We start from the raw sequence: 12,530 nt of genomic DNA on the forward strand, positions 1-12,530 counted from the left end.
GTGCATAGGAGGCTGCGGAAACCCAGCATTGTGTGAGGAAAAAGGTCGCGGGTTTGCATGTGTGTATGTAGCCGATTCAAGACAACGTGTTCAAAAAGTTTACTTAGACATGAAGTTAGCGAAATGGGCCTAAGGTTTGAAAGAGTGAGCGGTTTGCCGGGTTTAGGTATAAAGGTAACCTGAGCGTGTGTCCACTCTTAGGGAAGCGTTCCCTCTTGCCAGTGTTTGTTAAAGAGTTCTGTTATTGCCTGGATGGAGTTTTCATCGAGGTTTCTAAGTGTTTTGTTCGTGACCTGATCGGCTCCTGGAGCAGACGTAGTGCGGAGTTGGAGCATGGCTGCTCTGACTTCATACTTTGTGATGTCTTCGTCTAGCTCATGGTTTTGGGTTCCAAGGTACTGTGGTAAGGGTGTCTTCGGTGTGGTTGTGAGGTATGTATCTTTTAAGGATTGAATAATGTTGTCGTTGTCCATGTCTATGCCATGGATAAGACGCGTCACATTTTTCTGCGGTACATTCTTGGCGTGATCGGGTTCAAGAAGGCATCGTAGCAACCGCCACGTGTCCTTAAGTCCTAGGTTTCCAGCAAGGCGGTCGCATACTTGACCCCATTGCTGGTGACTAAGCTGCGCCGCGTGCGTCTCCATTTCCCTTATGAGAGCGGCGATGCGTAGCTTCAGGGCGCGATTGTGTTTGTTTTTAAGCCATCGCTTCTGTAAGCTCGAGTGAGCTTCCCACATATGGAGTAATCGGCTGTCAATCACCTCCGAGGATTGTGTGCATGGCATTTCCGATGTGGCCATGTTCACGTCTTTGTTGAGGTTAGCGAGCTAATTTGTAAGGTGGTCTATCTGCTTCGGGGCAGCGGTACGAAGATCGCGAAAGCGATCCCAGTTGGTGATTTTGAGTTTCCTCTTTACACGGGGGCTTATGGAGGATAGTGAGAAAGAGGTCTCAATTATATAGCGATCGCTACCAAGAGAGGTTTGCGTGTTTGTCCAATAGCATCGTGTTATGTTTTTCGTGAGTGTAAGATCGGGGGTGGTGGTGTTCTGTACACTGTTGCCGATGCGCGTGTACTGTTGTGTATCATTGACAAGGGTTATGCCCTCATTTTGGAGAAGTGTCCAGAGTCGGGCGCCTTTACTGCAAGTCGTTTTGTATCCCCATGTGATATGGCGGGCATTAAAGTCTCCTGCAACTATCAATGGTTGGTTAGCGCTGATTTGAAGGACTTTTCATGGTCGCCATTAGAGGAGCAGTTTTCCCTTTCGGGGGGCTGTAGATATTCAGAATGAATAGACTCGTTCCTTTCCGCTCTTTGGGAAGCAGCTCTATAAAATGGAAGTCGATATCTGCAACGTCCATGTTATGATCAGTTGCTGTGTAGTTGCGGTGAACCAGCGTCGCCACTCTGTACTGAGTACAGTTTGTTGGTGTATGAGGAGTGTAATGGAGCAGTTTTACAGGGGAGTTTGTTTCCTGCAGTGCGATTACCACTGGTGTTTCATCGGCCGGAAGGGATTGAACGTAGAGCTGCAGATTACTACGCTTGGAACGAAAGCCTCTGCAGTTCCACTGCCACACCTTAATGTCCTGTCGACGTCCTGCCATCTTGGGGCTGAGATTCGGGTGGGATCATTTGAGATACTGTGGTAGAGAGTAGCTTTTCTAGAGCAGTTTGAATCTGGATTTGTTGCTGCTGCATCTGCTGCTCGAGCATCGCTATCCGCGCGTCTACTCCAGCTGCCCATGCGTTCGTGCTGGTGGTCATAGATTCAAATTTTTCCGCACGCTTCTCTTCGAGTAAAGCTATGGAGGCGACCAGATCAGGCTTTTGGGAGTCGACCACTGCAGGAATGTCTTGGTGAGGTGCCTTCCGTTTGGCGGGTGTATGAGTTTTAGTAGTAGATGCTGTGTTGTTGCATGTGGGAGGAGGAGGCGGAAGTGGGGTGGAACGACCTGGGAGGGGTGTGGAAGAACTTTCCATTCCCTCTGCGGGGGAGAGCCTGTGAATTAGCGTTTGCATTTGCTGAGTGAGCTTTGCAATATGATCATTGAGTTTTTTTATTTGATCATTCTGTTGCTGAATTTGCTTGCCCTGAGTTTCTAGCTTTTCTTTAAGTTGCTTATTTTCTCGGACAAGGGAGGAAGATCATGGGCCCCAGCTCACCTTATTTTCCGGCGGAGGCTGGTCAGTCAGGGGCGGGAAAGATGGCGAGCGGTTCCTGGCGTTGGTGGAAGCGGCGGACGCGGCGGACCTGGAGCGGACGCGGTTAGTGGAACTCGTCCGGTGCTTGCTTCGGGATTGCCGGGTTGTTTGCTCGGCGTCTGCACCAGCTGTCGAGCGTGTCGGTCTCTTGTTGCCCGGTCTGTTGAATCGCTCCGAGCAATCGCGGGAGCCCGTAAAATGGGGGCCGCCGCATAGAATGCACTGGGGTGGACACGTTGGAGGGTCGGTCGGTATGTGGATCTCCCCACATCGTTGGCATAAGTCCTTTTTGGGTGCCGTGCACACGTCGCTGCGATGTCCCGGACGACGGCAGTTGAAGCAGGCTTCTGCTTTGGCGATGAATGGATGGCAGTGGTAGACCGCTCCATAGAAGCGCAGCTGTTTAGGTACTGATTTGGTATTTATGAAGGTGACCAGAATTGATTTGGTATGGCCGAGTCGGCGTGCATCGGTGATGAGATAGGAGGGGCTTTGGTTGAACGTTTTTAGCTCTGTAAAAATTTCTTCAGATGTCTGGTCGTAGATAGCATTATAAATGATGCCTCGAATGGCGTTGTCCGGAGGAGCGATATACGTTTTCATTGGGTAGACTTGGTCGATTATCTTTATAGATTCTAGTTGTACATATCTGCGGGCGCGGTCTTCGGCTGGCGTGCTGATAGTGAATGAATTGTGCCTGGGGTTGATTCGGATGGCGTCTTGTGTTCGCTCTGCGTCTATCGGTAGCTGCAGAGCGCTGGTGACTAGAGACAGTATATAGCCCCCGTTGTGTTTACTTAGGTCGAGACCTCCACCGGGGCGGAACAGGATTTTAAGGTCTCGTGTCGGGAGCTTGGCAACGGTGGCGGACGCTTTAGAACGGTGGAAGACTTGCCTTGCGTAGGCTGCGTTGGTGTGGCTGTGCCGGCCGGGGGCTGATGAGTCGAGCTCGTGGGGGCTTGCTGGGCAGAGAGGACAGCGGGGTGAGCCATACGTCGAGCCTCCATGGCCCGGTCCAATCTTGATGCAGTATCAGTAGTCCCATCTTCAGTGCGCACCATGCCGCTGCTGGTGGGCCGTGAAGTACGGGGAGTGAAGGGTTAGGGCTAGGCCTAATGTGGCGGTGGCCGGCTCCCAGAGCAATCTCAAAGTTTATCCGCAAATTCGGGAAGACGGACCCGAAGAGAGGGTGGACCGGTGCTTAACACCTTTATGCGTCGATTGCGGCTATTCGAAACATGAACAGTCAAGAATTCCGCACTCACAGTCGAAAATTGGAGGAGCTGATGCAAACACCAAGCGTCCGTGTCAAGCTCCAAGCCAAGATGCCCACGACTTTTGAGGTAGCAGTAGGAGGAACGACAACCTCAAGCGGTATGGTGATGAGATTCGTGCTTCGCCAGGAGGAAATCATATGGCGTCTCATTCTACCTGACGCCCAGCGTTTCGTACTGTAATAGTCATCCATATGTGCACTGTGAAGAGGAGCGACTATGCCGGAGACTGGGGCCAAGCAAGAAAAAAATTAGAGAAATGTATGAAACCACTACGAAATGTACACTTTGCCTCCAAATAACCAACGGAAGCCCACGACATGTTCACGGAAAGACTGCTTGAAACTTTTTGCACGTTTTTCTACGAGAAAGGCATTTGCCATGTGCGGGCAAAAGGCATGAGCGTAGTGCAGTTCACGCAGCTGATGAAGATTGGGATGTGCCACTTTATTTGGCATCAGGTAAGACGCGTGGTAGACATCATTAAGTGGTTGGAAGTACTTCTCAAGCGCCCTGTGTAGACTGGTGTAGGGGTTTTACGTGAAATGGGACGTGTTGTTGTAAAACGCCACCAAAACTTTTGTAACAGTTTAAAAGGGCTCCGACAAGAGATAGAACGCTTGCTTAATGTTGATGAGCCAAGGCCGGCGTTATTTCCGGCAGCATGGATGCGCGGACTAACTGGCTTTACAATCAGAGTGGCGATCCCCGCTGCGGCAAAATAGCATGATTTCTTCTTTTCAGGCGTCTTTGTGCAAGAATGGCTCCTTGTTCGAAAGCTGGAGATCTTGTTATTTTAGGCTTCGTCTGCTTCGCTGCAGTTACTAAGGAATCTAGAAACCACAGCCATATTACCTTTCCGTGACTGTTGCTAGCATACTACTAAAGGTTTCGTACTTCAAACACAGTGGAGGAAGTAGCTGGAGTCATTACTTATCGAGGTAGTTGATGAAGCAGCGATTACTAGTTACTAGAACTGAGCAATCAGCAGTATAGGACTAAAAAAGGTGAACAAAAATTTGTAAAAAATTGTGGACAAGGCTCGCCCCAAAACAACAGAGCGGACATTTAAAATAACAGATATTAGCAACATGACCGTATAATGCGCTTTTTTTTACCATTTCAAGCACGAAAAGGTTTCAAATATCTTGCCTGAACTTGCGACTGTCAGTGGCTCTAAAACAGGGTTTCATAATTTAGGGGATATAATCTCGCTGAAAGTTGCTGTTCTGCCTGCGCGCGCAGAACGATGGCACGCTTCATCGTAGTTCTTGTCCGACTGATATATATGACCTGATCCGCGGTGTACATGTGCTAATTACATACCCTGTCAAAATATCTGCAACATTATGGACACATATATGAAGAAATTCAGGCAACGTTTGGTCAACATTTTTTGCAGGTCCAATGCTATAGTTCTTATTACTAGGCTCGCCTATTCCTTTTTTTATCTATTCTTCGGCACATTCCTAAAGAAACAATCTGCCGATGGATATATTCCTGAATACTGATATAACCGATAACCGGACGCGAAATTATAGTTAGGTGCCACTTCATATCATTACAGGGCCAGTTGCCGGAACGGTAAGAATGAGCCCGTAGCGCATCATATAGGCTAAAGCTATCTAGATATTCACGAACACCCCGACAAAGAACTGGTCTAATAATATATATCCCCAACAGTGTTTCGCTAACATGTCACTAGACGTTCGTAATGCGCAAGCTGTTCTGATTTAGAGAAAGTCTGCACTTGGCAGACGACGCTTCCCTTTCCTGTAGACCTTTTCTTTTTCATCCAGAGGAATATTCTCCGAAACCAGAAATAAACACAATAAAATGCAATAAATTCCATGTTCTGTAAATTTTGCATGCGGTACATAGCAGTATTTTGTAGAATGCGTACGAAGAGTACAGATAACGGAATATTTATGAACCAAATAAAGAGATTACTGAATATGAAATTGCGTTCATGAAACTGATGGAAACCTGAGATAAAACACCGCTGCTTTTTCTGCTGCATCTTGAACAAGACAATGATGATGTTCAGCCGAAGTAAAATCGCATTTTTTCTTGTATGTGGTCTGCTTGATCTTTTTACGTTAGTATTCTTCGCGTCGTTACATAAATCTTTAGAACCCTGTAATATTATGTCGCGTTGTTATAGCGGCTCGCCATGGTATAATTACATCAGTAAGATGAGTGTCGAGGCAGCCGCTACACTCGGACCCCTGACGGTGAGTGGAAACAACGTCAACAATCATACATAATATTGTTTCGATGGGATAAGCGCCGAGAAGGTTGCCTTACGCCCGTCAGAAATATAGGCCTATAGAAATGATGTGTACAGTGTGGAACACCACACTAACAACTCGTATGGATGACCCTTCGATAACCTTAGTCGTGGCTATTCTTGCAAGCGATGTAGTCCAAGCGATGCAGTCCAGGATTGGCAGAAGTTCATTTTCCTTCCTCGAGTCATGCTTTAGCATATAAAAACGAAAATGGGCGTTATAAAGCTTGAATGTTTACTTTTTCGAATAAGAGTGTTCTAAACACAAAATATTGTGAGCCACCGCACGAACAAACGTCTTTATTCTCAGTTCAGTTCAGTCGTTCAGTCGTGTCCGACTCTTCGTGACCCTATGGACCATGTCACGCCACGCTTTCCGGCCTCTCACTATCTTCCTAACATCACATAACTTCATCTGCAGTGCCTCGAGGATGCCATCTAACCATCGCGTTCGCTGCCTACCCCTTCTCCGGCGACCCTCAACCTTTCCCAACATCAAATCTTTCTCCAGCAACTCCTCTTTTCTCATCAGATGACCAAAGTAGCTGAACTTTAACTTTAGAATTTGACCCTCCAATGAGCAGTCAAGGTTTATGGTCGACAATATCGACTGATTTGATCTTCTGGCAGTCCAAGGAACTCTCAAGAGTCTTCGCCAGCACCACAATTCAAACGCGTCAATTCTTCGGCGGTCAGCCTTTTTCACAGTCCAACTCTCGCATCCATACATCACAACTAGAAAGACCATAGCACGAGTTATACGGATCTTGGTTGGCAGACTAATGTCTCTGCTCTTTACTAGGCGGTCAAGGCTAACCATTGCTCTCTTTCCCAGAAGCTGGCGTCTCCTTATTTCATGGCTGCAGTCTCCTTCCGAGGTAATCTTAGAGCCCAAGAAGAGAAAATCTGTCACAGCTTCCACTTCTTGTCCATTGATGCTCCAGGACTTGATAGGGCAAGACGCCATGATCTTTGTCTTTTTAATGTTCAGTTTAAGCCCAAACTTCTCACTCTCTTCTTGTACGCGCATCAGAAGTCTCTTGAGTTCCACTACACTTTTTGCCATTAAAGTCTAGCCGCACTCTGTATCGCTGCTCGTGATCTTGCGAAAGCCGGTGAATGATGACGATGCTGCGTATCTACAGGTGAAAAAGGTGAAAGCTCTGGCCCCGCGGTCATGTCGGGGTGTACAGCTTCATGCGCGAAACACGAACTATTTTTGAGCGCCGATGCCGGTCAGCGACAGTATGCGATGGGACAACGCCGTAGTTCACGGGAGATGTTTGCTGGAGCATGGTGTATGGACCGTTGTAACGATGGAGAAACTTCTGGCACAATCCAGGCGTGCGGATCGGCGTCCAGAGTAGCACTTCATCGCCGGTTGAGAAGGAGGCAGTGCGATGGTGCTGGCCGTAGCAGTGCTTCCGTTCTAGCTGGGCGGCTTCAGTGTTGCGACGAGCAATTTGCCGGTAATGGGCCATACGTGTAGAAAACTGGTAGCCCAACGATGTAGATGGGGAGGCAGGAACACTGAAGAAGGTGGTGTCGAATACAGTTGTTGGTTGACGGCCATAAACTAACAAGAGTGCGCTGTATTCTTCTAAGAAGAGTACAGCGCACTTGTATGAAGAGTGTGCTGAACGACGAAATTATAGGCATAGGTAACGAAAGGCAAAATGGTGTCCCAGTTCTAATGGCTAGGACTGACGTATATGGATATCATGTCGGACAAGGTGCGGTGAAACCGTTCGATAAAGCCAATGTCTGAGGATGTAACTAGAAAATGTCTTGCGGACGGTGTTGGCAGCGTGGAGTACGTCCGCCAGGACTTGGGAGAGAAAAGACTCTCCCGGTCGCTAATCAAGATACGCGGAGCACCATGACGCAAGACGATCGCTCGCAGAAAAAACTCGGCAACTTCAGAAGCGGCACCGGAGCGAATAGGGGCTTCTCCAGCGTAGCTCGTCAGATGGTCAATGGCGGTTAAAACCCATCGATGACCGGCGGCCGTGAGAGGTTGGGAGCCGAATAAGTCAATGGCGACAGAATCGAAAGGCACGGATGGGTAAAGAAGCGGTTGCAGGGGGCCTGCAGGAAGAGATGTTGACCGGTTACGATGCTGGCAAGGCGCACACAATGATATATATTTGGCGACGCTGGTAGAAAGCCCGGGCCAAAAGCAGCGGTTTTTATACGGACGTACGTCTTTTGGTGTCCTAAAGGACCGGCAGTGGCATCGTCATTGTAAGTTTCCAACAATCGGTGATGGAGAGAGCGAGGAACAATGGGAACCCACCGGTGACCAGTCGTGGGGTATACAGAGCGATAAAGCGTTCCGTGTTGAATCCAGAAAAGGCGGAGCTGGCGACGCCGGCGACTGTTGGGTGCCGGTGATTGACCGCGGAAGCGAGCGATAATTGTGCTGCGGTAAGGATCAGCCTGCTGCAATGCCGGTAAGTTACTGCTCAGGTGCAGCGGAGAGACCTCGATGGGTGCAACATCTAGACGATCACCAGAAGGCAGAGGGGCTGCATGGTGCTCTGGTGCTCTGCATGGTGCTTCTGGTGCAGGGGCTCTGCCCCTCACCAGAAGGTGAGGGGCAGAGTGTAGGGGCTGCATGGGAGTTGGCTGGAGTAGAGGACAGCGGGCAATGAAAGAGGACGTCAGCATCGAGGTGTTTTAGGCCGGATTTATATGTGATGGTGTAAATGTAAACGGATGGTGTAAACGTAGCATCCAGCGGCCGAGCGGACCTGATAAGTTCTTTAACGTCGACAGCCAACAGAGCGCATGATGGTCTCTGACGATTTTGCCGTGGCGGCCATACAAATAGGGTCGAAATTTTTGGGCAGACCTAGCAATGGCACGGCATTCTTATTTCTTAAGGCTGTGTTTACGATGAGCTGCTGTGAGAGAACGGCTAGCGCATGCTACAACCTGCTTTACGGACGCAGCGTTGTGTTGCAAAAGAACGGCACCGATGCCTTGTTAACTGGCGTCAGCGTGAAGAATAGTGGGAGCTGTCGCATCAAAATGTCGAAGCACAGGAGTTGAGGTGAGTGCTTGCGTGTGGAATTGGAAGGCCTGTTCACATTCATTGGACCATAAGAAAATCGCATCAGACTTAAGGCGGTTTTGTAAAGGGGCCGCAATAGAAGCAAAGTTGCGGATAAAGCGTTGGAAGGACGACGCCAGCCCGAGGAAGCAGTGCAGTTCTTTCCGGCATTTGGGTTGAGGAAAATTATATCTAGCTGCAATTTTGTCGGGATCGGGCTGTATACCCGCCTTGCTAACGACAAGGCCGAGGTCTTTGATGGTTTTGCTGGCGAAGTGGCATTTTTTTATTTTTGAGCTGGAGACAGCCTCGTGCCAGACATGTGAGAACTTCTGTAAGAGGGTGCAAGTGTTGTGCGAAGTCCGACGACAAGGTGATAATATCGTCTAGATAGCACAAGCACGTTTTCCATGTCATTTCTCGAAGCACTGTGTCGATCATGCGCTCGAAGGTGGCTGGAGCAATACATAAACCAAAAGGCATTACATTAAATTCATAAAGACCATCGGGAGTAGCAAATGCAGTATTGTCCTTGTCGGATTCATGCATGGGAATTTGGCAATATCCGGAGCGCAAGTCGAGCCTTGAGAAATACTCTGCTCTCTGAAGGCAGTCCAGTGCGCCATCGATGCGTGGTAGCGGGTAAACATATTTGCGGGTTATCTTAGGAAGGGCCCGGTAATCCACGCAGAACCACACAGAACCATCTTTTTTTCTGATGAGAAAAACAGGAAAGGAACAGAGGCGGCTCGATGGCCGGATGATGATTCGCGCGAGCATGTCGGCAACTTGGTGCTCAATGATTTTGCGTTCTGATGAGAAACGCGATATGGGCGGTGACGAACAATGGTTGATCCCTCAGTCTATATGCAGTGAGAGGTGACACATGTTTGGCCTAAATTTGACATACACACATCAAAAGCGTCTTTGTGTTTCAAAAGGACTGCAAGCAATGCCCCCGATCTTCAGAAGTCAGGTCAGTGCTGATGGTTGCCGCGAGTGCCGAGGAAGGTCGCTGAGGTAGAGCATCAGATGGTGGAGAACCCCAGGAAAGCGCGGCGAGGGGAACAGGATCTCCTTTAAAAAGAAAGTCAACAGTTCTTCGTTTCGGTAAAAATAAGTGTTCATCGCCGCGTCAACCGCACAACCACGGTTGAAACAGGTGAGGCAGGAGGCAAGCCCTCTACAGTCGGAGGTCCACCGTGGTGCTGGCATCACTAACGCATCGCTGTCGAGTGTATAATCCAGGTTAACAATTATAAGGTGCTAGCGACCAGAGCTCAAAATGTATTCAAGGGCAGCGAGCGCACATAGTGAAGAGGAGGCAGATTCTGATTCTAATTCAGTGTCCGCAATGTAAATGAGGAGGTCATGGCAGGAGATAACGGCAAACGCCGACGATAAAACGTCCCAGCCTAAAATTAGTTCATGAACGCATAACGGAATCACCACAAACTCAATAAGATGCCGCTGGTCATCGCATTGCCTTATTGGTATTATTGTGGTACCGTCGGCTCCACGGAGAGGGGGACCGATGCACGGAGTTATTACTTGGCGGAGACAGTAATACAGGTTGCTATCAATGACGGAATAAGCGGCACCCGTATCGATGGGGGCTTCAACATATACTCCTTCGATCAAGACTTTCAGCTTGTTAGCCGGAGGTCCGGGAGGAATTACAGAGTTTGTTTCTGAAGCAGCTTTCCCTCCATAAACTGTTTCTGTTAGTTTTCCGCTCTAGGAAGAGAGGATTGGGAGAGCGGTCGAAGTGGGGACGAGTGGCGTAAATGGGATGGGGAGCGGCGTCGGGTAGGACGAGAGGGTCGGGAATTATCCTGGGAATCCTGCGGCAAAAGAGAACGGCGGAAGGAATCGGAGTATGGGATCGTAGAAGCTTCAGGCTGACTGAGGCGAGCATTCGCGAATGGAGCATATCCACGCTGTTCGTTTTGCTCGCGCGGGCGACAGGCACGGCAGATGTGACCGCGGATTCCGCAGTAATAGCAGACTGGATGGGAAGGACGCCAGGATTGTCGATACGGGGCGGTTGAGACCATGTGGTTACGGCAGCCACATGACCACACACAGGAGCAGGAGAAGGGGAATGAACTGGGACAGGTGGCTTCGAAGCCATTTCAACGTACATGGGTAAGCGGCAGGTGGTAGTGAACGTGGCTGGCGCCATGGTGCAGGTGAAGGCGGTCAATTCATCCTTGACGACGCTGCGCAAATCTGAAGTGGCTGGCGGGAGGTTCGAGCTTCCAGGAACTAAACTTGCTTGATTGGTGAGCTCTTCTCGTATAATGGAACGAATAATAGTGCGCAGGTTGCCGTCAGCGAGAACACCGTCAATGATGTTGTCTTGCTGCAGGCGGCACGACTGAATTTCGTCCCGGCGTTGGTTGGTGGTGGTTATGTCCGACACACTGGAGGGGTTCTGAACCAGGAAGGCGTTGAATGCGACGATTCGGATGCTCGTACCAATATGGCGAACGCGTTGAACTTCCGTCATAGATGCATCGACTCGGCGGCAAAGGACTAAAACGTCCTCAATATATGATGTGTGGGACTCACCAAGCTGCTGCGAAGACGGGCGGCGAGCTTCCTGTTAGCCAGCTCAGAACGACCAGATAGCGCGCCGAAAAGTTTTCGCAGCTGGTGGGTGAATGTTACCAATCAGGGATGTAGTCCTCATGATTGAGAAATCACGTGATGAAAAAAACAGCGCTACAGTCGTGGACAGAGGTGAAGAACAAATAGGACAGGCGCTGACTCGCAACTGAAGTTTATTGAACAACCACAGTGTTTTTTCAATAAACTTCAGTTGCGAGTCAGCGCCTGTCCTGTTTGTTCTTCACCTCTGTCCACGTCTGTAGCGCTGTTTTTTTCATCCTCTCACCGTACCATCTCGCCCAGTGGTCTCTTCTATTACAGAAATCACGTGTTTGCGACGTTAGTCAAGTAGAAGACAACGTTCAGTAGCTTGTGGGAGTCCCCCCCCCCCCCCCCCGCTGAAGGAACTCACTCTAGTGTAATTATCAAGCCACTCTACAACATCGTCGCCGTGAAGGCCAGCAAAGAGCTGGCCTTCGATGGTGATGGTCCAAGTAGGGGTAGTGACAACAGCAGGGGCAGATGCCGGAGCGGGCGGGTTTCATTTTCCTCGTTCATACCGAAGGGGTATGAGGGCAAGTGAAGGCCGGAACAGAGCTTCAGGTGGAACAGTAGACAGGTATAAAGTGAGAGGCGTGGGATTCCAGGGGCACCTCCCCCACTTGTGAGCCATCGCTCGAACAAACGTCTTTATTCCAGCCGCTTTCTGGAATGCTGCGCGTGCTCTTGAGAACACCGGTGAATGATGACGACAATGCGTTTGTACTGGTGAAAGAGGTGAAAGTTCTGGCACCGCAATTACAATATTTGCTTTTATTGCGAAAGAAATACTGCTCGCACTTTCTGCCATTGATGGTCGTGGCGCCTCCTCACACAGCTGCGCGCCACGTGACCGTGTGACGTCGCGACAGACCTAGAGACGAGGCCCCGGCTCGCGCCATTGATGGCGGAGGCTCCACGAATGAATGAATGAATGAATGAAAGCTTTATTTCCACCGAAAAGGAGCCCTTCATCTCCCGCCCCCGGCACGCAGGCCAGGGAGCGGGTCAGGAGGGCCCCGCAGGCTGAGGTCAGGTGAGATTACA

This window comes from Amblyomma maculatum, chromosome 4 (assembly GCF_055883805.1).
Source record: "Amblyomma maculatum isolate TAMU_Amacu chromosome 4, ASM5588380v1, whole genome shotgun sequence".
In the NCBI taxonomy this organism is placed as follows: Eukaryota; Metazoa; Arthropoda; class Arachnida; order Ixodida; family Ixodidae; genus Amblyomma; species Amblyomma maculatum.